Source organism: Oryctolagus cuniculus, chromosome 1 (genome assembly GCF_964237555.1).
Source record: "Oryctolagus cuniculus chromosome 1, mOryCun1.1, whole genome shotgun sequence".
NCBI lineage: Eukaryota > Metazoa > Chordata > Mammalia > Lagomorpha > Leporidae > Oryctolagus > Oryctolagus cuniculus.
This window is the reverse complement of record NC_091432.1, coordinates 221595093-221620975: the sequence shown is the minus strand read 5'-3', so window position 1 is coordinate 221620975 and position 25883 is coordinate 221595093. Positions and strand designations below refer to the sequence as shown.

The window sequence follows — 25883 nt, the reverse complement described above, 5'->3', positions numbered from 1 at the left end:
TCTCCCAGCGCCATATTGTGGGAGAGCAGATGCATAGAATAAGTCTTAATTCCAATAACTTAGTCTAGTCCGAGTTGCTCCCCACAATCCTCCCATCTCCTGCTCCCTCTCCCATTCCATTCACATCAAGATTCATTTTCAATTCTCTTTATATATAGGAGATCAATTTAGTATATATTAAGTAGATATTTCAACAGTTTGCACCCACACAGAAACATAAAGTGTACAATACTGTTTGAGTACTAGTTATAGCATTACTTCACATTGAACAACACATTAAGGACAAAGATCCTACATGGGGAGTAAGTGCACAGTGACTCCTGTTGTTGACTTAACAAATTGACACTCTTGTTTATGGTGTCAGTATTAGAATAAGAGTAAATTTAAAAAAAATTATGAGGGGCCGGCGCCGCGGCTCGCTAGGCTAATCCTCCGCCTAGCGGCGCCGGCACACCGGATTCTAGTCCCGGTCGGGGCGCCGGATTCTGTCCCGGTTGCCCCTCCTCCAGGCCAGCTCTCTGCTGTGGCCAGGGAGTGCAGTGGAGGATGGCCCAGGTCCTTGGGCCCTGCACCCCATGGGAGACCAGGAGAAGCACCTGGCTCCTGCCATTGGATCAGCGCGGTGCGCCGGCCTCGGCAGCCATTGGAGGGTGAACCAACAGCAAAAGGAAGACCTTTCTCTCTGTCTCTCTCTCTCACTGTCCACTCTGCCTGTCAAAAAAATAAAAAAATAAATAAATAAAATAAAAAAAATTATGAGGTTTAAAAAAATTATGAGGTAATAGAAAACCTAGGCTATTATTGAAGGAATACCAAATTCGCTAGGAGTGCAATGAATGATGAGAAGGGATATATGAGACAAGACCAGAAATATTGTCTGTTTCAAATTCAAAGATGACTTTTATGGGTCAAGATAAGATTTTTAAATTTTGTTGCTAATTATTACTTAAACTACTAAAGAGTTTTGAGCTGCTGTAATCTGGATTATTTTTTAAAAGGACCACTAAAGTTGCTATGTTGAAATTAGAGATTAGGATCAAGGTGAAATCATGAAGACCATTTGGGATCATTTCAGATAGTAGTGAACAAACTTTATAGAAATAGATGGATTCTGGATAATTGGAGAGTAGAACTTAGAATTTGGTGAATGCTTTGACACAGGGAAGATAAAAGACAAAAGAAAAATGAATCAAGCGTGATGTAAGATTTGAGATGTGAGCAAGTAAAATAGTGGAGTAATTTCTTGAAATTATAAATGTAGAGAAGCAGATTAGGAGAGATATTCAACAATTTCAGTTCAATTATGCTAATTTTGAGATAGCTAGCTGTTATTCAAATGTGTATACAAAAAGGCTATTGAATATCCATGAGAGTTAGAGAGTTCATGAAACATTAGCATTCGATGTAAACATTTTGAAGTTGACAGCATATAGAAGGCATTTGAAACCATAAGTAATAAAATACAATTATCTATATATTTATGTTTAAAAAATAAGAGAAGGGCAGGTATTTGGAAAAGCAGTTAAGATACTGCCTGGGAGGTCTTCATCACAGATTGGAGTGTCAGAGTCAAGTTCTGATTCTAGATTCTTGCTATTGTACACCCTGGGGAGCAGCAAGGGATGATGACTTAAAGTAAGTCCCTGCCACTCACGATGGAGACTCAGATGAAGTCTCTGCTCTGGCTTAAATCAAGTCCCATCACAATTGTTGCAGGAATTTGGGAAATGAACTAACAGATGGAAGATTTTTCTCCCTATAGCTTTCCCTATATCCTATACCACTTACAAAAATATAACTAATTAACTAACTAACTAAATAAATATATATATTTTTTTTTTAGTAGAGGAAAGGTCTTAGGTCTGAGCCTTGGGGAAATTCCAATATTTACTGAACATAACAAAGAAGAGGATCCAGTATAGAAAACTAAAAAAGAAATTAACAGTGAGTATATTTAACAAATGATAAAGAAAGCAATTTTTCAGGATCCAAAGGAAGAAAGTATATCAAGAAAAATATTCAGCTAATAGTACAAAATAGAGGCAAGTTTTTGTGAATAAAATTCGAATGGAGTGTTTGACGAAGATTGTGAAGATAGGAGGTCAGGAAGGTAAGTGTAGATGACTCTTTTGAGGAAGGCATTTTTGGTTTGTTTTGCTTTTAGGGGAATTAGAAAATATAACTAGGAATGGAGAGTATTAATGACAAAGAAATTTTGTGGTTGCTGTTGTTATAAAAAATGAAATCATATATAGCACGTCTGAATGATGAAATATATAGCCCAGGAGACAGGAAAAAATGACAGTAAGGAAATGATACCCTTGCACGTATAAAATGGGAAAGTTTGGCTTATGAAGGAAACATCAAAGACTATACTTTCAGGATAATTTTCTATAGCTTGCTATTAGACAGTAATATGTATTATAACTGAAAATGAACATTGTGTGGGTGTAGAAGCAGATATGTTAGTAGATTTGAGGAGAGAAATGTTGCCTTATATTATTCCTTGCATTTCCAGACCTCAAAGTCATAATTCCCAAATGATATCATGTAATTGACTAAAAATAAATTACTGTGAGAGTGATTATCTAATGCCACTCATAAAATCAGAGGCACATTTAGGACCAGAAACTCAGTATTTTGATGACTATTTTCCTGATGTTCAGTTCATTCATTATCCATTAAATAAAAAGTTAATGAACCACATTGGCCAGGAACCACTCCAGACACTGGGATTAAGTAGTAAATAATTTGATTTCTGTTTTCTAATTTATCTTAATCTAGAAAATGAAATAGGCATAGAGTGTATAACTAACTTACGCGTGTAAATTGCCATAGGTTCTACAAAACAAGATCCATTTTGAGTAAGTACAAAATATGAGGACTGATTAGATAGATTGAAAACATAAATAATTGATAAGCCATGACCTGAAAAATGAATAGGACTTGAATATGTTAATTGAAGTGTAGGTAACATGGGCAAGAACATCACATGAAGCAGGAGTATTATACTCAAAGATCTCCAGATATAAACAGTGTCTGGCCCTTTGACAACAAGGCAAGGGGAAGGTAGGTAGAAGTATAAGTTGGAGGAACAAGTTTGGACTGTATCACAGGGCCATAATTTAGAGCTGAGGGACTGGCACTGTGGTGTAGTGGGTAAAACTGCCACCTGCAGTGCCAGTATCCCATAAGGGTGCTGGTTCCAGTCGCTACTGCTCCACTGCTGATCCAGCTCTCTACTATGGCCTGGGAAAGCATTGGCAGGTGGCCCAAGTCTGTGGTCCTAGGAACCCACATAGGAGACCCAGAAAAAGCTCATAGTTCCTGGCTCCTGGCTTTGTATCGGACCAGCTCTGGCCGTTGCAGCCAGTTGAAGAGTGAACCAATGGATGGAAGACCTCTCTCTCTCTCTCTCTCCTCCCTCCCCCGTCCCCCACCTCTCTGTAACTCTGCCTTTCAAAAAATAAAAGTTGAGATTTTTTTTATGAAAAATGTAGGGAAGAAATTGAAGCATATTTACACCATTGTACCACTAGAGCAAATCTGAATTATGTAAGGCAAATTCTGATTGCTATATAAAAAAAGGAACTGAAGAAATTAAATACATATGTAGAGGAACTATGGAATACTATCATTATTGCACAAGTGTGAAATGATGGCTGTAAGGACTAAGCTGATATATGGAAAGATTCAGAGAAGTAAATGGATTTGAGAGATATTGAGGAATATAGCAATATAGGATATACTAACAGATGGTTGGTAAGAGAGAAAGATAATTTTAAAGGATAACTTCCAGGATTTGGGCTTCAATAAATAAGTTGATGATGATGGCCTGTTGGAAAAGTTTTGGGGATTGAAAAAGGAATGAGCTTAATCCTGGATAAAGTGTGAGATCTTCATTGAAGATGACAAATATAACAACATAACCAATGCTGGGTTCTGTGGATACAGATGTAAATATAAGCTGTGTTCTACACCCAGAATTTCATTATTTCCCAGCTCACACTCCTCTGTTTTGCCACACTGGCTTCCTCAATCTGCATCTGCCACTGCTTCTGAAATTTAAACTTCGCCTAGCGAGAGCTGGAAAGAAGAAGGACAATATTCCAAGTTGGTATCCTCTAGCTAGGCAACAGTCACTCCATAAAGAGATCAGAATGTGATGTGAAATATGCTAATAATATTTATGCAAATAATGGTTCACTGTATTAACTACAAGATCAAAGGATAACTGCAAGTAATTTGGTAATGGGCTGTAATTACCCTTCCATCTGCAGCATGGGGGATGAGAGTGGCACATGGATCAAATACTGTAACTAAATATTTTCACTTTTTATCAGTGTCTTCTCTCTAAGATTGTGTTGAATGTACCTGAAATGTCACCACAAAATAAACAAGTCATAGTGAACATCAAGTTAAAAAGTAGAGAGATAGTCCCTCCATGCTTCCAAATCTTCTTTCTCCTTCCCTTCCTTTCTTTCAGTTTGGTAATGTATGAGAGTGAAGTGGTTGTTCTAAAAGTATTAATAAATAGGATTTTTTTAAAAATTTTTTGACAGGCAGAGTGGACAGTGAGAGAGAGAGACAGAGAGAAAGGTCTTCCTTTTGCTGTTGGTTCACCCTCCAATGGCCGCCGCGGCCAGCGCGCTGTGGCCAGCGCACCGCACTGATCCGATGGCAGGAGCCAGGTACTTCTCCTGGTCTCCCATGGGGTGCAGGGCCCAAGGACTTGGGCCATCCTCCACTGCACTCCTTGGCCACAGCAGAGAGCTAGCCTGGAAGAGGGGCAACCGGGACAGAATCCGGCGCCCTGACCGGGACTAGAACCTGGTGTGCCGGCGCCACAAGGCGGAGGATTAGCCTAGTGAGCTGTAGCACCGGCCTAGTAAATAGGATTTTAATTCCAGTTCTGCCAAGGACTAAGTATGTGAATATATATAAATTCTTTTCCCTCAGTTTCCCCCTTTTTAAATAGAGATATTAACACTTTTATTGACCTCTTCAAAAAGGGAAATAGCTGCTTTTGAATTAAAATGGTTGTTTTCCTTTGTCTTTTGACATAATTTGAAACTCAGAAAAAACTCATAAGAATAGCACAAAAGATCCTTTTATCAACTGGGTAATTTAGAAGTAAGATGTAATTCACATATTACCCATTGCCCTTGTACACTTCCACCTTCCATCTTATAAACAAGGTTATTTTCCTATGTAGCAATGGGATGGTCATGATAATTAGAAAATTAAACTGATATTCTCTACTGTCTAATTCACAGAACATATGCAGTTTCTGCTAGTTGCCCAAATGACATTCTTTGTAGCAAAATTATTCAATCTGTGAATATTTGCCCTATAACGAGTGCACGCTCCTTTAGTCTCCTTAACTTTGGAAAAGTTTTTCAGTCTTCATTGGACTTCGATAACTTTGATATTTTTGAAGATTAAATCAAACTGCTTTATGGAATAGCTCCCAGTTTGTATTTATCTGATATTTCCTCGCAATTGGACTCAAATTATGCCTTTTGGGGAGCAAAATATGACAGAAGTGATTTTTTCCTTATTGCATCCTATTGAGTGATACACAATTTCAATTTGAACCATCACTAAATAATGTCAATGGTAACATTTTTACAAAGGAGATATCTACCAGATTTCCTCTTATACAGAATTATTGTTTTTCCCTTTGAAATTATCAAGGATCTGGTGCTGAGATATTTTGATGTATATAAATGTCACATTCACCTCCAAGCATTCATCCATTAGTTTAAGCATCTATTGATTTTTCTTGTCTGGTTTAATTTTTATTCTGGTTGTTGGAAATGGTACCTTTTAAATAAAATTTCATCATTTGTTTCAAATGTATTGTTTGACATTTTACTGTAGTGAGACTGTCTTATTGTATTTTTTAAATTTAAGTTACATAGTATGGGGGTGGCACGTGTTTGGCTTGTCAGTTAAAATGCCAGTTGAGATGTGGGCATCCCATATCAGAATGCCAGTGTTTGAGTTCTGGCCTTGCCCCAAGTCCTACTAATGTGCACCCCATGGGGCAGAAGCTAATGGCTGAAGTAATTGGGTCCCTGATACCTTCATGATAGTCCCAGATTGAGTTCCAAGCACCCAACTTCTGTCTCACCCAAATTCAGCCATTCTGGGCATTTGGGTAGCGAACCTCAAATGGAACCATTTTCTCTAACTCACTCATTTAGTCTCCCTCTCCCTCTCCCTCTCTCTCTCCCTCTCCCTCTCTCCCTCTTTCACATAAATAAATAAGCAAAGAAAATTTTAGAGGAAAAAATCTACACGATCTTTAAAAAGCTTGCAGATTCTATTTTATTCAGTGTTATATACTCTATCATTATTAATTAAACTATTTCAGATTTGACTAGTAGGCTCTCCTCAAAGCTAATTTTCCTTACTTTCTCAAATCCTCCTCCCAATCTGAGTCCCTCTTTACTGTAGATATAACAAGATGTCCTGAGTTCATCTTGGACTTCACCATTGGAATCAGTTTTTAAAAAAGCCCTAATTCCTTTTACTGGAGGATGGCACTTTAACACCAAGTGTTGGAACAAAAACACGCCCAATGTAGTGGGCATGATATACACTGCCCAAATCTCAGCTGCTCAGAACTCTGCCCTCAAATGGTCAAACACACAGATATCCCATCATATGAAATGTTATCTTGGCCAAGATCATGTCCCCTATTAGAGATAGCACCACAAAGATGAGCTGGTTATTAAAACCAGCTTAGCTGGGCTGCTTTGCTCTACTTCAGGAAGTCATCATTTTGATCCCAGTTTCAAAACTTTCTGTGGAGTCAGCTGAAGACTTCAATGAGTCTGCTAAAGAGCTGAACTACTCCTTTTGCCCTATCCTTCTTCATCCCCTCCTTCAACTCTCTGGTTCCCAAAACAATAACTAAGAAACATCTAGTCTCAAAATCTGTTTTCTGGAAATACAACCCTAGGAGATGCTGGGTGTTCTGTGCCAAAACCACCTCAATGGATAAAGTTAAGAAATACATGTATGTGATTACTTCTATTTGTACCTCTGTATACATTTCTATATGTTTAATAGCATAGTATGGTAGGAAGAATTATGTTCTCCCCAAAATGTCTACACCCTTGAGCCTATAAAAATACTAATTGTATGGCAAAGGAAAATTATGTTTGCCAATACAATTAAGGTTGCTAATTGGCTGACTTTGAGATAATGAGGTTAACTTGGATTATGTGGGTGGATGTAATGTAATAAAAAGGAGCATTAATGATGGAAGATGGAGGCAGAAATAACATAGAAGTAATGTGACTACTGAATATATTCAAGGTGATGCAATGTGAAGGCTTTATCACAGTTGTTGCTGTTTAAGATGGAGGAAAGGGACCACAAGTCAAAGAATATTGGTGGCATCCAGGCATTGGGAAAAGACAAGGGAAGCTACCAATGAAAGAAGCAGGTTTTAGCATCAGTAAGGTACACATTACCAAAGACTACTTTCCCTCTTCTCTCTTGACCTGGAAGGGGTCAAATACCATCAATGGGAAGAAGAAGGGATAAAAGGAGAAAGAGAATTAGTTGACCACCATCTTCTCTCAATTTGGTCAGTTAGGCTAACAGCCATATCAATTTTCAGGAGAACAAGCTCTAAATTAGCTAAAACTGACAGCTTGTAGGTGATTGAACTGGACTGGAGATTTTAATGACAGAAATAAGATTATTTCTGAAACTGAAAATGATCAAAGAATTTATTTTTTTTTTCTCAAAAAAAGTGGGAGAAAAAATATGATACCTAGCTGAAATTTCATGCAATTTGAGGGGATAGGAATGTCCATATCTTTTGCTTGAATGGGTTTTGAAGGAGAAATAAAACTGTCTTATATTTATTCTCTTGGGTTAATACCTGCCAAAAATGGTTCCCTTGTTATCAAACACAGTATTGCAAGAGTTGTAGATCTTGAATTACTAATATCTGTGAATTGCCTACTAGAAAATCCCTTAGAAGTTTCTTTTCTTTTCTTTTTAATTTTGCATGTATGTGGGCAAGTTAGATCAACTCTAAATTCTTCAACCAGCTGTAACATTATGCAGTACTAAAAGCTGCTACTCAAGTCCTTAAATGCCCTATAGGATGTTTTAAGGAGAGGGATTGAGTAAGGTGTTATTTCTGGAAATTTGAGGGCTAATTGTATGTACATTAGCCTCAAGATATTTTAGTTAAATTATTTTGTTTTCTTCACATGAAATCCACTTAAATACTTTTAAAGTTTCTGGAATTGATTTTCTTTTCCTTACTCAAATTTACTTACTTGCTAATGGCCAAGGCATTTCTAAGTGCACTGCTCCTGTCTACTCGCCTTCTCAAATACTCCAAGATCAAGTTATATTTCATAGTATGGAAAAATGGAGATTATTAAGAGGAAAAGCAATTGATATAAGAGCTCTGAAAGTCATCAAAAATATAAATGTCTTTAAACTTTTATTTTATTTTATTGAAAGTCAGAGTGACGGAAGAGATGAGGAGACAGAAAAAGAAAGAGATCTTCCATCCTCTGGTTCACTCCACAAGTAGCTGCAGTAGCCAGGGCTGGGCTCTGTCAAAGCCAAGAGCCAGGAACTCCATTCAAGCCTCTCACATGGCTTTCAGATATCTAAGCACTTGAGCCATCATCTGCTGCTTTCTCAGGTCATTAGTAGGGAGCTGGATGAGAAGCCAAGCAACCAAACTCAAATTGGTGCTCCAATATGAGAGGCCAGTGTTGCAGGTGGTGACTTAATCTGTAGCATCACAATGCAAGCCATGAATATTGAAAAAAATCTTTTTGAAGGATCTTTTTAGTAAGTCCTCTGCTTTTAGGCTTAGTTGCCTTAAATATACCTTAAAGTATAAGATCTAGTCATTGAATCAGTAAATGTTAACAGAGAATTTATTTTGAATGAGATGCTGAGCTAGAGACTTTTAGAATGTCTTTTCTATTGAAATATTCCCCACTATCATCTACATCATAATTACCATTATTAAAAGTCGATTTTGGCAGGCGCTCAATAGGCTAATCCTCTGCCTAGCGGCGGTGGCACACCGGGTTCTAGTCCCTGGTCCGGGCGCCGAATTCTGTCCCGGTCGCTCCTCTTCCAGGCCAGCTCTCTGCTGTGGCTCAGGAGTGCAGTGGAGGATGGCCCAAGTCCTTGGGCTCTGCTCCCCATGGGAGACCAGGAGAAGCACCTGGCTCCTGCCATCGGATCAGCGTGGTGTGCCGGCCGCAGCACACCAGCCATGGCGGCCATTGGAGGGTGAACCAACAGCAAAAGGAAGACCTTTCTCTCTGTCTCTCTCTCTCACTATCCACTCTGCCTGTCAAAAAAAAAAAAAAAGTAGATTTCACAAAAGATGTCATGTTCCTTGCACAGTCTGACAACTCTTATCGTTAATAACTCATTTATAGGTACAAGTATTATGCTTCAATCTTGGATTCATGGGGCATTGTTGTTAACTACCAAAAGGCACTAATACATAGCCTTGAAAAATGTGTGCATACATGTTTACATTTTTATACAAAAGCAGACATGTAAAACTAAAGGCATAAACATACACAGTTTTTCATATGGAAAGTACTACGAAGTATGGGGAAGAGACAGAGGTCAAGGTACTCCAAAAAAAAAAAAAAAAAGATATTCTGAAATACAATTTACTTTACAAGGGAATATTTGAAGAAATAGTTGGCATATGTAACTATTTTGGAAGTACAGAGGCTAATTCCCAGAATTTGGTACGTTAGACTGGCCTGCACCCATGTGAGAGACAGAAGAAATTTCTGACTCCTAGCTTCAATGTGGTCTAGTCCTGACTATTGAGGTCATTGGAGAGGGAACCAACAGATTGAAGACCTTTATCTCTGCCTCTCCATCTCTCTACCAGTCTGCCTTTCAAATAAAGAAATAAAACATTAACAAAAAAGAATTTTTGGTAAGTGGAGAAACAGGTTACAGGTCACCATGTGTGTATATTCATGAATAAACTAAGTCTTTATTGAACCAATGGCTAAATATCAAGCATTGGCCCAATATGATCAAATTTGTGCTGCACGTATATTGTGTGTTTATGTGTTACACACACAGGAGGAAAGAAATTGAGAGGGTCATTTATCTATTAATAAAAATAATATTTGAGAATAACTTTAACTTTTATACCATTTTCTTGTCAGAAATTTTTACATTTCAAAAATAATAAGCACATAGTTTTGAAGGATTATAAAAGTCATATTCATTTCAAGAAAAGGTGAAAGAACCTCCCACATGCACATGGCCTTTTGCTGTGATGGTTGTGTCTCAGCAAGCCCAGGAAGGAAGTCAAGGAATAAAGATGTCATTGATGCTCTAATTTCCAAAGAAATGAGAAGACAAAGGCCCCTCATGGTACTCTGAGGGGAGTTAATTTTTTTTTTTTTTTATGCGCAGAGAGAGGAAAAAACTTCCTCAGGCAATGCACTCTGAGTGCCTCAAGTCCTCTGAGTCAAAGAGGCAGCTGACTAATTACAGCTAATGAAGTACGCCAAGTGAAGCCAGAGGTGAGCTGTGTCAACAGCTATCCCCAGGCCTCAAATCCACTTCATCATGCTGGACTTTGGCTAAAGCTAAGGTATGCTCATCCGATCCCTGCAAAACACAGTGCATTTGGGTTCACCTATTGTAAAGAGCACACATTCACATGAATGAGACCATCACCCAGCATCTACTGACTCTCACTCCTGGATTTGGTGTCATCTGGGAGGAGTTCTTCAGAAAACATCAATGTATGAATGAAACACTTCTGTGATTCAATTGATCCATTTTTGATCTGCATATGAGCATAGTTTTAAGATCATTAGAGGAGTCTCAACAGACAGCCAACAATTGAAAACAATTAGCCCAGGACTGATGCTGTGGCCTGCAGTGCCAGCATCCCATAAGGGTGCCAGTTGGAGACCCGGCTGCTCCACTTGCAATCCATCTCTGCTATGGCCTGGGAAAGCAGTACAAGATGGCCTAAATCCTTGGACCCATGCACCCCTGTGGGAGACCCAGAAGAAGCTCCTGGCTTCTGGCTTCGGATCGGCGCAGCTCTGGCCGTTGCTGTCAATTGGGAGTGGACCATTGGATGGGAGACCTTTCTCTCTCTCTCTCTCTGCCTCTCCTCTCTGTATAACTCTGACTTTCAAATAAATAAATAAATCTTTAAAAAAAAAAACAATTAGCCTTAGAGAAAGAACCCCTGTGTTCTCCTGGTTTTAATTCATACATTTATCACATTTTCTCCCAAGCTCTGTCCAAATACATTACCTCCATCAAGGTCAATAAACCACAGTACTGTTTTATAATATGGGAGGTGTGAGCTGACTATAAAAATCACCTGGCCACTTACTAAAAATATAGATTAAAAATAAATGGCCAGCGCCACGGCTCAATAGGCTAATCCTCCACCTGTGGTGCCAGCACACCAGGTTCTAGTCCTAGTCGGGGCGCTGGATTCTGTCCCGGTCACTCCTCTTCCTGTCCAGCTCTCTTCTGTGGCCCAGGAGTGCAGTGGAGGATGGCCCAGGTCCTTGGGCCCTGCACCCGCATGGGAGACCAGGAGAAGCGCCTGCCTCCTGGCTTCGTATCAGTGTGGTGCGCCAGCCGCAGCACAGCGGCCACAGCGGTCACTGGGGGGTGAACCAACAGATAAGGAAGACCTATCTCTCTGTCTCTCTCACTATCCACTCTGCCTGTCAAAAATAAATAAATAAATAAATAAATAAATAAATAGATGAAAACACCTGAAAATTAAGTTCAGGATCATTATTTTAAACAGGCATTCCAATGTGAGCTTGTGAAACAAGTTTGAGAACTGGTGTTACATTCTTGCTAGAGGATGTAGCCAACTGTGGTAACTTTGATGCAAAGATTGACAGCTGTTCAAAAATTAGTAGCCTTACAAGTATTTGCTTAATTTTAATAATCAAAGCAGAGCAAAAGCTTATTTACTTTTTGCCTTGATCATGTCAAGGTTTATTCTCTTAGAGCCCTGCTGACCTTCTGTGCTATGTCCTGTGAAAAATATATCATCACCATTTGGTCTAAAAGAAAGGAATGGCTTGCTATTAAGGAAATTTCATAAGACTTAAATGTGAGGTGGTGGGATCCTTTCCAACACTCCCCATCTATGCCAACAGCCTACTCTGCAGGGTTTCAGGAGTGAGCGACTCTTCACTCTGTTTTTAGAGATCCTAATACCAAGCATTGACTGGCACTTTGCTCAGAACCACAGATTACCATGCCTGGCCTTAATGTCTCTTCTATCTACACTTGGATTGAGAATAGCCTGATACATTCCTAAGGAAATATTAAATTCTGCAATGTTGAATCCTTACTCCAATAGCACAAACAATTTCTCTTATCAGAGAAAAAGTTTGGGATACCCGCTATAAGTCCAACCAATTCTTATTTTCCTAGTACTTAGAGCAATTGCAAACTTGATAGTCAGCTTCAAGGGAACAAAATAGCATACAATCTACCAAAGTTCGCCAAGTGCACCATGTATAGGTAAAAAAAAAAAAAATGCTCCAAACTGGGGATTGTGTTTTGTGTCCATTTGTCACTCAGAAATCGGGCCACCAGGAGCAAATCATATCACCTCTCTGAGTCTCACATCATACATCTGTGAAATGGGGGAAGCAAAAATTTTCAAGTATTCCTCAAGAAACATAAAAGCTATTGTGAGATTAGATTAAAAATGTGATAAGACAAAATCTCCTATGAAGTTCTAAATGATTTTACATGCATAGAAGCAATGACAGTAGCTAGGCATCCCCTGAACAATCAGTATTATCCTCCCCAAATAGTACCTTTTGCAGTAATAGTAATCTGGCTCAGTAATTCCTAAAATTTCTTTATAGGAGACAAAATCTCATCCTCCCACAAATCACAGTCCGTGTTTACTGTGCAAAACTCACAGGGCATCCTCTATCATGGGGACTCGGTGGCACACAGCACTGAAAGAAGACTGGTCCTTCCACACTTACATGGTGAGTATACAGACTGGTCAGACCCAACGTGAAGGCAGCAAAGGAGCTGAGCAAAATAAGGGAGGGAGAAATGAAGAGATTCAAGGTTTTTGAGCAGAAGTGTTTTAATGGATGTCCTTTGGTACAAAATACAGGTTAATTTTGAAATTGAGAATAATCTACACATTCAAAATCTCCTGTGACCTGGAAGAAGCGCAAATATGACCCAGGAAATTCAGAGAGCCCTCCTGGAACACAGAGGACCTCTTCTCTGCGAGTGTTCGGAGGGATTGGTGCTGAGCCCAGTGCAGCAGAGCAGGGACAGGTCAGCCCTTTCATAAGGATAAGTTATTTCTCTATAAAAGTATGCTGCCTGACAGACAGGGGCAAGAAGCACTAATTCACAGGCTTTTAGTGGCTGACAGACACTTCACATTCATAACGCGCTCTCTGCTTGCAACAGCCATTAAACCAGTGGCAGGAGTTTGGGGCCTCCAAAGAGTGCAAGATGACCTTGGTCAGGGTCGGTAGGAAAGAGGAAAAAGAGGTAGCACGGAGAGATACTGATATCTGCTCTTCAACAGTGAAAACAGAATTAACATGACCCAAGACTGTTACCATTTAACTCAAAAGTTTCTCACCCATCTAGATAACCTGATCTTCAATGGTTTCACGTTACAATTTCATAGATTCTAAGAGTCAGGAAGAGAAACTAGATTAATCCCCTCTTGTACAGGGGTCCACACAGGGTGAGTTATCAGTTTTCTTAGATCTTGGTATACTTATTGTCAAACTCAGAATGGAAGGGGTGGTAAAGGAAGACTCATTTAATATATAATTTAGTACATCTGATATTTCTACAAAGTATATTTATCGTGTGATTGTAGATGCTAAAAAAGTGAAACATTGAACTTGCCTATTTAAATTACAGGCAAAAACGAAAGGCATATGTAGCTAGAATAATTCTAGTAATGATCATGCATATTAACTATTTCTATATGAGGAACTATACTAAATGCCTCATAGATTTTTTCATTTAGGGCTCACTAGCTCTATATGAGGCTGGGAGATTTGTTTTCTTATTTTGCAGAAAATATAGTAGAGGCTAAGTAAGGTCAAGACATGTGTTTATAACCCCATGGTTAGTGGGACGCCGAGCTGGTGTTCAATTTCAACCTGAACTCACTCCATAACTGCAGATGTGTTCAGGCTCTAAAGAGAAGCAGCAAAGGGCAGAAGCTATGAACATAAACTTTGGAGACCCACATTTTTAGTTTCAATATGGGTTTTGCTATTTACTAGCTATGAGGCCTTAGGCAAGATATCTCATGTCTCTTTGCCTCAGTTTTCTACTCTTTGAAATGGAGATTTCATCCAACTAACTCACCTGTAAAACATACTGACACGTATACTAAGGGCTACTGTGAAAGCAAATTAAATTAAATGTTTGAAAGATTTAGAACCGTCTGCTAGACAGTACAGACTTTATAAGCATTACATAGTATTTTTATTAAATGTAAAAACAGAAGAATTTTTTTGAAATAAAATATAGTCTAGAATCTCTTATGACTCAGAAAATATTGGAAAATCAATGAGTCAGGCAATATGATACTTGTTGAGAGAATGATGAAAAGGCCTGACACAATCCTTGATACCAAAAATAGAAGTTTATTATAAAATCAATCAATCAATAAACCCACTCTTTTTAACATTCACAAAACATTACAAGTATTTATAGTTATTTTTCAAATAAGGAAATTGACACTTTAAAGGTACACTTGCCAAAGATTATAGGAGCAATGAAGGACTGAAGAGAATTACATCTGGGTACTTATTTTGCTAATTATAAAATCTGTGTTCTCAGACACTCCCTTATCCTGCATCAGAAAAGTGGATGTGTCTGGGGATGGTGTTGTGGTAGAGCAGGTAAAGTTGTCGCTTGTGACGCTGGCATCCCATATGAGCATCAGTTTGAGTCCCGGCTGTTCCACTTCCAATCCAGTCCCCTGTTGATATACCAAGGAGGGCAGTGGAAAATGGCCCAAGTGCTTGGGTCCTGCACCCATGTGGAGATCTAGAGGAAGCTACTGGCTCATTGCTTCTGCCTGGCCTAGCACTGGCTAACGTGGCCATCTGGGGAATGAACCAGCTGATGGAAGATCTCTCTCTCTCTCTCTCTCTCTCTCTTTTCTCATTCTCTGACTCTCCCTCTCTATCTCTCTAACTCTGGCTTTCAAATAAATGGATGATACTTTAAAAATTTTTTAAGGTGGATGTGACTTATTATAACCTAAGAAAGGAACAGGAAATACTAGTAGCCAGGCTGACAAAGGGAGCCAGAATTTGGACTTAAAGGTCATAGCTCTTTTATTCACCGAATTCATAAAATATTTGAAATTACTAAAAATATAAAGAAAACTCTAGAATTGTTAAGGCTATTTTGTATCAGAACTGAACTATAGTTACATTTAGATCCAGTTACAGAAGAGATTTTCTACATTCCTTATAGCTAGCCTACCCATTCATCCTGCCTGGCATAAACTTTTTTCCAATATAAAGAGCAAGCAGCTGATCATCAGAACCACGTAAAAGGCTGAAAATTATAAATTTCACTATTTTCAAGGACAAAATTAGAGATAGATTCAATCTCCAAATAGGAAAGATAAAGTAATCAAAAGGAGAATATATTTATGACTCTGTAATTAGAAAGAATTTACAAATCAAGGCCCAAGAATCATAAGCCAAGAAAATATTGATGGATTTTCACACATCAACATTAAAATACAACTGGCATAAGATAGTATTGAGAAAGTTAACAGTCAGGTGCCAGATTCAGAAAAGATAATTGCCAAGTTAATAACTGATGATGAATTAATCAGAGTTCCTGAAAAAAAGCAAAAATGGTCTGTGAGCACCTAAAGAAAATGTGAGTAAGTTATTTGATTAACACATGAAGAACAACTTGAGAGATGACTTAGTTGGATGAAATATTCAACCTCAATACTGATCAGACTAATGCAAATTATGGCAATAATTAGACATGATTTTACACAATCTGAGTAGCAACTGTCAGAAAAACTAGCCCTGCAAGCTTTGTGATGGTAGGTCAAATTGTAACCCTTATGCACTGTTGATGGAACATAAAGTAACAAACGATGCTGGGAAAACTCACACGGCATTTATCCTGTCAGCATGACCACACTTTAAATATAGCCACTAAGCTCCTATGTAGAGGTCCCAGAGAAACTTTTACACAGGGACACAAGGTCTGTTTATTCTATTGTACATTATCCCTTTTTCACAGGTGGTTGTTAAGAGGTGGTGCAATCTAGGGTATATCAGATTTAAAAATGAAACACATGCTGAAGATTTACATTAGGCAATATTTAGATTTGCACTAGGCAATGTTTGGAAAGATTGAACTAGATCAAATATGGTGATGTTTATCCCCCAAAGTATGATGTTGAGGAAGAAATTATAAAAACATTAAAATATGGATAGCCATAATTTCAATGTCATAGACCTATACAACAAATCATGTATTTTTCTGACTTTGATATATGTAAAAAATATAAAAGTAAGGAAATATTTGAATAGAAATTTGTAGGTCTCCATCAGGAGAGGGAAATAAGTTTATGAGTATATAATGCAGGGAAAATAATAAATTACATAATGACTATGCACTATGAATATTAGAGTAGCTATGACTATTTGAGATAAAGAGAACAAATAAAGGCATTAGACACAATAATATTTTATCATTTATTGAATTTTAGTGCATGTATGACTCTACACTGTGTACAATTCATTAATTATCACATTTAATTTTCACAAAATATTATGAAGAAACATAATTCTAAAGAGAAGAAAATTGAAATGTCAGAAGGGAAAATTTTTAAAGGTTACAAGAATAATGAGGAGCTGATACAGAATTACTACTTAGGTCACTATTTTTCTGAGTCAACAGACTATTTTTATCTACTTAATTTTCCTACCTCATGACTGTTTCAAGAGACAGTTCTACATAGACGTATACAAAGAAGATAATAAACTAAAAACTAATGTTAGCCTGGAGGTTTTATGAATCATTTTAGTTTTGAATTTCCAAATACTATTCACCTTGGAGAATCTAAAGCAACACAACAAAAGCTAATCTTGGATCTGCTGTGTTCCATACATAAGGAGACAATAGGTAGGGATGAGATCCCCAACCCCTAGAATTATGTTTGGCAGACATTAGGTAGCGGGTGATTGTTTTTCAAATGAGAAAATGGCTCAATCAAGAGATAAGCTTAAATTGGGGTTGAAGTGGAATGTAAAACAGTTCAAGTTTTAAACAATAGACATGTCTAGACAAAGAAGATTAGAATCAAAAACTAAATTAAAGGTTGTGTCACAGATGGCGAAATCACAAACAATTTAATTTATTTGGTCATCTGGGTAGCCATTATAAGCAAGTGTCAAGAAAGAATCAGTGGAAAAGTTTGATGTGGTTTCAACAATGAATAAAAGTTAAAACCAGAGAAGTAAGCTGGTCGGACGCCAAGGTTGGTGCTCAGTCAGCACTGTGGACCGACACAAGAGTCTTTACTGAAGCCATTGCCCTGGTTCAGCTAGATAAAATAATTCCTGCCACCCTATTTCATACTGCTCTTCCTTGAGCATAAAGAGTTCATGTCTCCTGAATCAGTGGAAGAGCTTGCATAGTCTTCCTTCTAATAAACCACACCCTGTGGTGTGGCTATACTCCAAGGGGAGGTATTCATTTTAGTTTCATGATTGAAAACAGTGATTACAAGGAACACCTGAAGGTTATCTTCACCAATAACACTTTTATCTATATTCTCTTACTCTGGGACCTGCTTCATTTTTGCCTCTGTACTTGACCTGAGGCAAGGTACTTATATGTAGAATGAGAATTTCATCCCGCATTTAATAAGGATCAAAAAGCTATATTAATTAAAGCTGAACTTCATAACACAAATGCCCAAATTCTCCTGCAGAAAGCCAAGCTTATATTTGTGCTTACACTCATCAGCAATTACACTGCCAGTATGCAAAATTTCAGTAGGCAAATGTTGGCAGACTTAAATTAAATAAAGAAGAATCCTTATTTCAGAATAACCAGAGGCATCTTATGTCACCAGGAAGAATCTAGATAAAAATAGAATGCCTAGGTACTAAGAGTTGAGGCAGGCATTTATTTTCTTTAAAGATGTTTTATTTATTTATTTGAAAGGTAGAGTGATAGACATACAGAGAGAGAGAGGTCTTCCTTCCGTTGGTTCACCCCCCAAGTGGCCGCTACGGCTGGCACTGCACCGATCCGAAGCCAGGAGCCAGGTGCCTCCTCCTGGTCTCCCATGCAGGTTCAGGGGCCCAAGCACTTGGGTCATCCTCCACTGCCTCCCCAGGCCACAGCAGAGAGCTGGACTGGAAGAGGAGCAACCAGGACTAGAACCCAGTGCCCATGGGGGATGCTGGCACCACAGGCAGAGGATTAGCCAAGTGAGCCACGGCGCCTGGACCGAGGCAGGCATTTATCACAACCATTAAAACATCAGTTGAGATGTCCACATCCCGTAAGTGACTATTTGAGTTTCAGTCCTGGCTCTGGCTTTTGTTCCCAGCTTTCTGCCTATGCTTGACCTTGGGATGGTCCAAGATATTGGATCCCTGCCAACCATGTAAGAAATCTGGATTCAGTTCCTGGCTCCCAAGTTTGACTCTAGGCTAGCCCAAGCTGTTGCAGGCATTTTTGAAGTAGAACATTATACCAAGTAGCTCAAGTTGGTGGCCAGAGACAAGAATTAGAGTCATTCGTCCTGCTTAGTAGACTAGGTCCCCCACTTTTCTTGTCATTTCCTTTATATGAGCCTTTTGACCATTTTACCACAAATTTTAAGTGACCTATAACCCAATCACTTGAGTTTGTGTGTGTGTGTGTGTGTGTGTGTACTGCTATCTATTTGCCCCACTAACTCAACATTACCACCCCGAGCCCTACTAGACTCTTCATTCCTGTCCTGGGTGAACCTGAGATGAAGAACTGCTTGCTTAACTCATTGTGCCCTCCGTTCCCAGCATCTGTAAGCAAAAATCTGAGTTTGTTTTCTGTTGTGGAGATTTATTGAATTTTTGACTTCCATGGGGAGAACCAGTGATTACCTTAGTCAAGGCTTTCCCTGATATACTATGGACAACAGAGATATTGGGCTCCTAGCACTAGAGTAGAAGTCCTGCAGGCATACACTATACACAGGTCAGACAAGAGCCACAAGAGCCTCTGCCAAAATAAGCAAGCTTCCCATGGGAAGGACCCTTGGCCACAGGCCATCCAACAAAAAGGAGTATCTTGCAAAAGGAAAGCTATAAATGTTTACATTCAGCCTCCCTTAAGCCGCCATTAAGGCAAGGTACTAGATACCGTGGTTCTGGAACCCCAGTGTATCTGGGGCTCCCAAAACATACACACACACATGTACACACACACACACAAGTTCAAATTCAGCTGGGTAAAGTCTGGGACAATAAATACTAACATGGTAATTCTCTTTCTGAAACTCCCAGTAATGATTCAGTGACTCCCTGCCTGCCTGCCTGCCTTCCTCCTCCTCTTCTTGCTCTTCCTCTTCCCCTTCTTGTCCTTCTCCTTCCCCTCCTCCTCCTCTTCCTTCTTCTTTTCTTCTTCTTCTTCTCTTCTTCTTCTCCTTCTCCTCCTCCTCCTACTCCTCCTCCTTCTTCTTCTTCTCTCTCTCTCTCTCTCTCTCTCCCTCTCCCTCCCTTCTTCCCTCCCTCCCTCCCTCCTCTTTGAAAGGGAAAGAGAAAGAGAGACCCTGACTCTTCCATTTGCCAGCTCACTCCCCAGACAGCCAAAATCTCTGAGATGAAGCTAGGGGCCAGAATCTCCTTGTGGTCTGCCACATATGTGGCAGGGACTCAAATCCTTGGGCCATCATCTGCTGCATTTGAAGCCTATTAACAGTGAGCTGAATCCCAAGTAGAGTAGTCACAATTCAAGCACACTCAGATATAGGATGCAGGCATCCCATGCGGAGACTTCACCCACTGCACCATAACATCTACTCCAAATTAGCTGATTTTCAGTTAGCGAGTTATTCTTCTCACTCTGCTTCAACTCCTATATGTTAAATGGGAATAATGAAAGTTGTCTTTTATGTCTCATAGAAATCTTATGGGTAAATTAGATTACACACACCACACACACACACACACACACACACATATACATTTGGAAATTGTGATACAAATAATTTGGAAAATGTGATACAAACTGCTAATTATTAGTGACTATCTATGGCCAGGAAAGATACACTTTAATTAATAATTTCAAACTATAGAAAATTTTATTTTCTTTCATGTATGGATACAATAGTAGAAGGAAAAGTGTGAACATTCAAAATTTAGGAAATACTTATTCAAGATGGAATTGAAAACGATTTGCAACAGAGAAATTCAAAACAGGAGACATTCTTAAATTCAATAAAATATATAAAGAAACACTGGTTATACCCACAAAGTAATGAGGTGGCTTCCTGGGAGAAATGAGACTATGCAGTGAGAAAGAAAAAGTGGAACACAAAGAACATAAGAATAACTGGACAGGGGCCAGTACTGTGGTGTATCGGGTAAAGCTGCCACCTGCGATGGGTGCCAGCATCCCATATGGGTGCTGGTTTGAGTCCTGGCTATTCCACTTCCAATCCAGCTCTTTGCTATGGCCTGGGAAAACAGTAGAATATGGCCCAAGTGCTTGGGTCCCTGTGTCTGTGGTGGAGTCCCAAAAGAGGTTCTTTGCTCGTGGATTTGGATTGGCCTAGCTCTAGCCATTGTGGCCAGTTGGGGAGTGAACCAGTGGGTGGAAGACCTTTCTCTCTGTCTTTCATTCTCTCTGTCTGTAACTTTACTTCTCAACTAAATAAATAAATCTTCAAAAATAAATGATTATAGAGAACTTAACCCTCTTTAAGTTTCTTTAAATATTTCAATGTAATATTTGTGTCTTTATTCTTATTCAACTATTTACATATGTACAGTTTCACCAAGAATTACTGATTTAATATTATTTCCAGATCTCCTCTTATTGCCTTTTCTTTCCTGGACTTGAAGTCCCTCATTAAAGTCTTTAAAATATGCTCAAGGTTTTAAAAACAAATCAACAGATGATTTCTTTAGAGTGGTACATCCTCCTGAAATATTAAATGCATTATTAGGAGCTTATGAAGGATATTAGGACCATAAGAAAGAAGTCTTGAGAATTCACAGGCAGTCAAAGTGTGGCTGGAAACATAACCAAACTCTTAACAACAGAGAGCAGTTGTAGATTTTAGTGATTTAGATGGCTTGGTATAATGAGATAAACCTGAACTTCAGAGTAAAAATATCTGGATTTCAATCCTCTCACTATCATTTATTAACTGTGGGGAATACTCAGAATGTAGTATCATGGCCAAGGGGCATATTTGATCTTATTTAAAAGAAGAAAATTGTCTGCTTTCTAAGGTTACAGAGAAGAAAAATGAAAACAAAAGGAGAGCGTATATATGTAAGGACTTCATAAGCAATAAAACATGATACAAATTTAATACAGTTTTGCTGTTCTTACAAACACAGAACTAAATACTCTATTCTAAAATTATTTGAATTCAGTAAAAGTGTGTGATATTCTAACAAATTGAATCCCCTATAGTCATAATAGCTATTATTTATTGAATTCTTATTATTTGCAAAGCAGCATGCCATGTGCTTTACAACCCTATCCAATTTGATTCCTGAAATACAGTCAATTTCACTAGCAGTTAACTGTGGATGTGGAATTAAATACTGGCCTACCCAGGCCTGCAAGTAAAATATCCTCATTATCTTTATTTTGTCTTGTTCCTCAGAGCCTCTTCGTATACAAGTGCTTAGGTCAATCTTTGCTTCCAAGCACTGAAAAACACTGAATATTACAGATTAACTATCCTACATATAAGAGTTCTTCAATCCTTTCCCTAATCTTTATAAGAAAAGAATGTTATAATATCCCACATCTTGGACTTGTCCCAAGATGGCAGAATAGTGAGGGCGCGCACCGATTGTCCGGGAAAATTTAGTTTAATGAAAGTGGAGTTACGGTAGCCTCAGAAAAAGGATCAGGAAAAAATTGCAGAGGAAACTCTTCCAGATCTAGTGGCTGTGACTCAGAGGACCTACTGGGAGAGCAGGGTCGCCCACCGCATGGAAGCCGAACCGCGGGAGCCTCAGAGTCTGCGCGCCAGTGCGGGAAGGGGAGTGGATGTGACACAGACACCAGCGGGAGAGGAGGGACGCCCAGGGCTTCGAGTCCACACATCGGCGCTGGAAGGTGAGGTGAGCTCAGTAACCGGAGACATTGGCTGGGAAACAGCGGACAGAATTTTAGAGGGAAGTGGGCTTTGAAGCGGGAGAGTTCACCAGACTAACTACAGGAGAGAAGGAAAAAAAAAAAAAAAAAGGTGGGGGCGTACTGATACAGACAAGTTTCTCTCTCCACCAACCTTGCAAAGGCAAGCAAGAGACAAAGAGCAAGCCCCGCTTGGGATATACATAATAAAGGGGGAGTATTAAGGCTACAATTCAATAGCCTAGGCAACCCAGTGGGAGTCTGCAGGAGAAACCGAGCCTGCACAGACTCTTTGGGTAGAAGCCAGAGAGTGGAAGCTAAATACCATCAATGCTGCTCAGCCTTCCAGTATTACCTACCTCCTGAATAAAAAATAAAATAAAATAAATAAATGAATAAATAAATAAATAAAGAGGGATTTACCATGCATAACCTAAGGGTGTCACCTTTGCACACCCATAACCCTGAAGAACCAAGCAGAGCTCTCAGGCAACACCCATCTCAAGCCTCCAAGGCTCCTCCAACAGCAGGCAGTCCACTTAACACAGACATAGTATAAAAAAAAAAAAAACTCACGGTGAGGGAAAAAGAATTAACCATGCCAAGCAATAAACACAGAAATCGAGGGAACAAGATCAACAATGACACTATGACGCCTCCAAATAAACAAAACACCCAAGCCAAGATTATGAAGATGATGAGATAGAAGAATGCAAGATACGGATTTCAAAAAATTTATGATAAGAACATTTAGAAGTTTTCAAAAGCAAATCCTTAAACTACAGAAATCCTTATTGGACAGGATTGAAAATCTCTCTCGTGAAAATGAAATTTTAAGGAAGAATCAAAATGAAATGCAGAAACTAGTAGAAGAGGAAAGTGTGATAGTGAAATCAAAATGAAATGAAGAGCTCAATAGATCAAATGACAAACACATTAGAGAGCCTTATAAACAGAATGGGTGAAGCAGAAGAGAGAATATCGGACTTAAAAGACAGAGAACAGGAAAGGATACAGTCAAACCAAAGAAAAAAAGAGGAAATCAGAAATCTAAAAAATATTGTTGGGAATCTACAGGATACTATTGAAAAAACCAACATTCGGGTTCTAGGAGTTCCTGAAGGCAGGGAGAGAGAGAAAGGATTAGATGGCCTTTTTAGTGAGATACTAGCAGAGAACTTTCCGGGTCTGGAGAAGGACAGAGACATCCTAGTACAGGAAGCTCATAGAACCCCCAGTAATCATGACCAAAAGAGATCCTCACCATGACACGTTGTAATTAAACTCACCACAGTGAAACATAAAGAAAAGATCCTAAAATATGCAAGAGAGAAACGTCAGATTACTCTCAGAGGTTCTCCAATCAGACTCACAGCAGATTTCTCATCAGAAACACTACAGGCTAGGAGGGAATGGCGAGACATAGCACAGGTGCTAAGAGAGAAAAATTGCCAGCCCAGAATATTATATCCTGCTAAGCTCTCATTTGTGAATGAAGGTGAAATAAAGACCTTTCATAGCAAACAGAAATTGAAAGACTTTGTGGCCACTCGTCAGGCCCTGCAAAAGATGTGCTACACTCAGAAACACAGAAACACGGCCATCAATATGAAAGAAGGTAAAGGAAGAACACCTACCAGTAAAAGAGCATGGGAAGCTCAAAGCATATACTAGAAAATATCTCCGGGAAAATGGCAGAGCAAAGTCACTATGTATCAATAGTCACATTAAATGTTAATGGTCTTAACTCTTCAGTTAAAAGACACCGATGGGCTGATTGACTTAAGGAACAACACCCAACTATTTGTTGCCTACAAGAAACACATCTCTCTAACAAAGATGCATGCAGACTGAAAGTGAAAGGTTGGAAAAAGATATTCCATGCCAACAAAAACCAAAAAAGCAGGTGTAGCCATATTAATATCAGACAAAACAAACTTTAATACAAAAACTGTTAAGAGAGACAAAGAGGGACACTATATAATGATTAAGGGTTCAATTCAACAGGAAGACGTAACTATTATAAATGTGTATGCACCTAATTACAGGGCACTGGTCTATTTAAAAGATATGTTAAGGGACTTAAAGGGAGACTTAGACTCCAATACAATAGTACTGGGGGACTTCAATACTCCACTCTCAGAGATAGATAGATCATCCGGACAGAAGATCAACAAGGAAACAGCAGATTTAATCGACACTATTGCCCAAATGGATCTAACAGATATCTACAGAGCTTTTCATCCTACACTTAAAGAATTTACAGTCTTCTCAGCAGTACATGGAACCTTCTCTAGGACTGACCACATACTAGGCCATAAAGCAAGTCTCAGCAAATTCAAAAGAATTAGAATCATACCATGCAGCTTCTCAGAACATAGTGGAATGAAGCTGGAAATTAGCAACTCAGGAAACCCCAGAAAGTATGCAAACACATGGAGACTGAACAACATGCTCCTGAATGAACACTGGGTCATTCAAGAAATCAAAAGAGAAATCATAAACTTTCTGGAAGTAAATGAGGATAACAACACAACATATCAAAACTTATGGGATACGGCAAAAGCAGTATTGAGAGGCAAGTTTATAGCAATAGGGGCCTATATCAAGAAATTGGAAAGGCACCAAATAAATGAGCTTTCAGCACATCTCAAGGACCTAGAAAAACTGCAGGAAACCAGACCCAAATCTAGTAGGAGAAGAGAAATAATTAAAATCAGAGAAGAAATTAACAGGATTGAATCCAAAAAAAAAAATTACAAAAAATCAGCCAAGCGAAGAGCTGGTTTTTTGAAAAAATAAACAAAATTGACACCCCATTGGCCCAATGAACTAAAAAAAGAAGAGAAAAGACCCAAATTAATAACATCAGAGATGAAAAAGGAAACATAACAACAGACACCACAGAAATAAAAAGAATCATCAGAAATTACTACAAGGACCTGTATGCCAGCAAAAAAGAAAATCTATCAGAAATGGATAGATTCCTGGACCCATGCAATCTACCTAAATTGAACCAGGAAGACATCGAAAACCTAAACAGACCCATAACTGAGACAGAAATTGAAACAGTAATAAAGGCCCTCCCAACAAAGAAAAGCCCAGGACCAGATGGATTCACTGCTGAATTCTACCAGACATTTAAAGAAGAACTAATTCCATTTCTTCTCAAACTATTCAGAACAATCGAAAAAGAGGGAATCCTCCCAAATTCTTTCTATGAAGCCAGCATCACCTTAATCCCTAAGCCAGAGAAAGATGCAGCACTGAAAGAAAATTATAGACCAATATCCCTGATGAACATAGACGCAAAAATCCTCAATTAAATTCTCGCCAATAGAATACAACAACACATCAGGAAAATCATCCACCCAGACCAAGTGGGATTTATCCCTGGTACGCAGGGATGGTTTAATGTGTGCAAAACAATCAATGTGATACACCACATTAACAGACTCCAGAAGAAAAACCATATGATT

General features: G+C 38.8%; 1 long non-coding RNA gene across 1 annotated transcript; it reads left to right on the top strand.

Annotated features, from left to right (window-relative positions):
* The first annotated feature begins 854 nt into the window (after nt 1-854).
* LOC127490284 (uncharacterized) lies at nt 855-25432 on the top strand. Its single transcript, XR_007918172.2, has 3 exons — nt 855-2110; nt 12912-13040; nt 13175-25432. It is a non-coding gene; the product is annotated as an uncharacterized lncRNA (long non-coding RNA).
* Nucleotides 25433-25883: the final 451 nt, after the last annotated feature.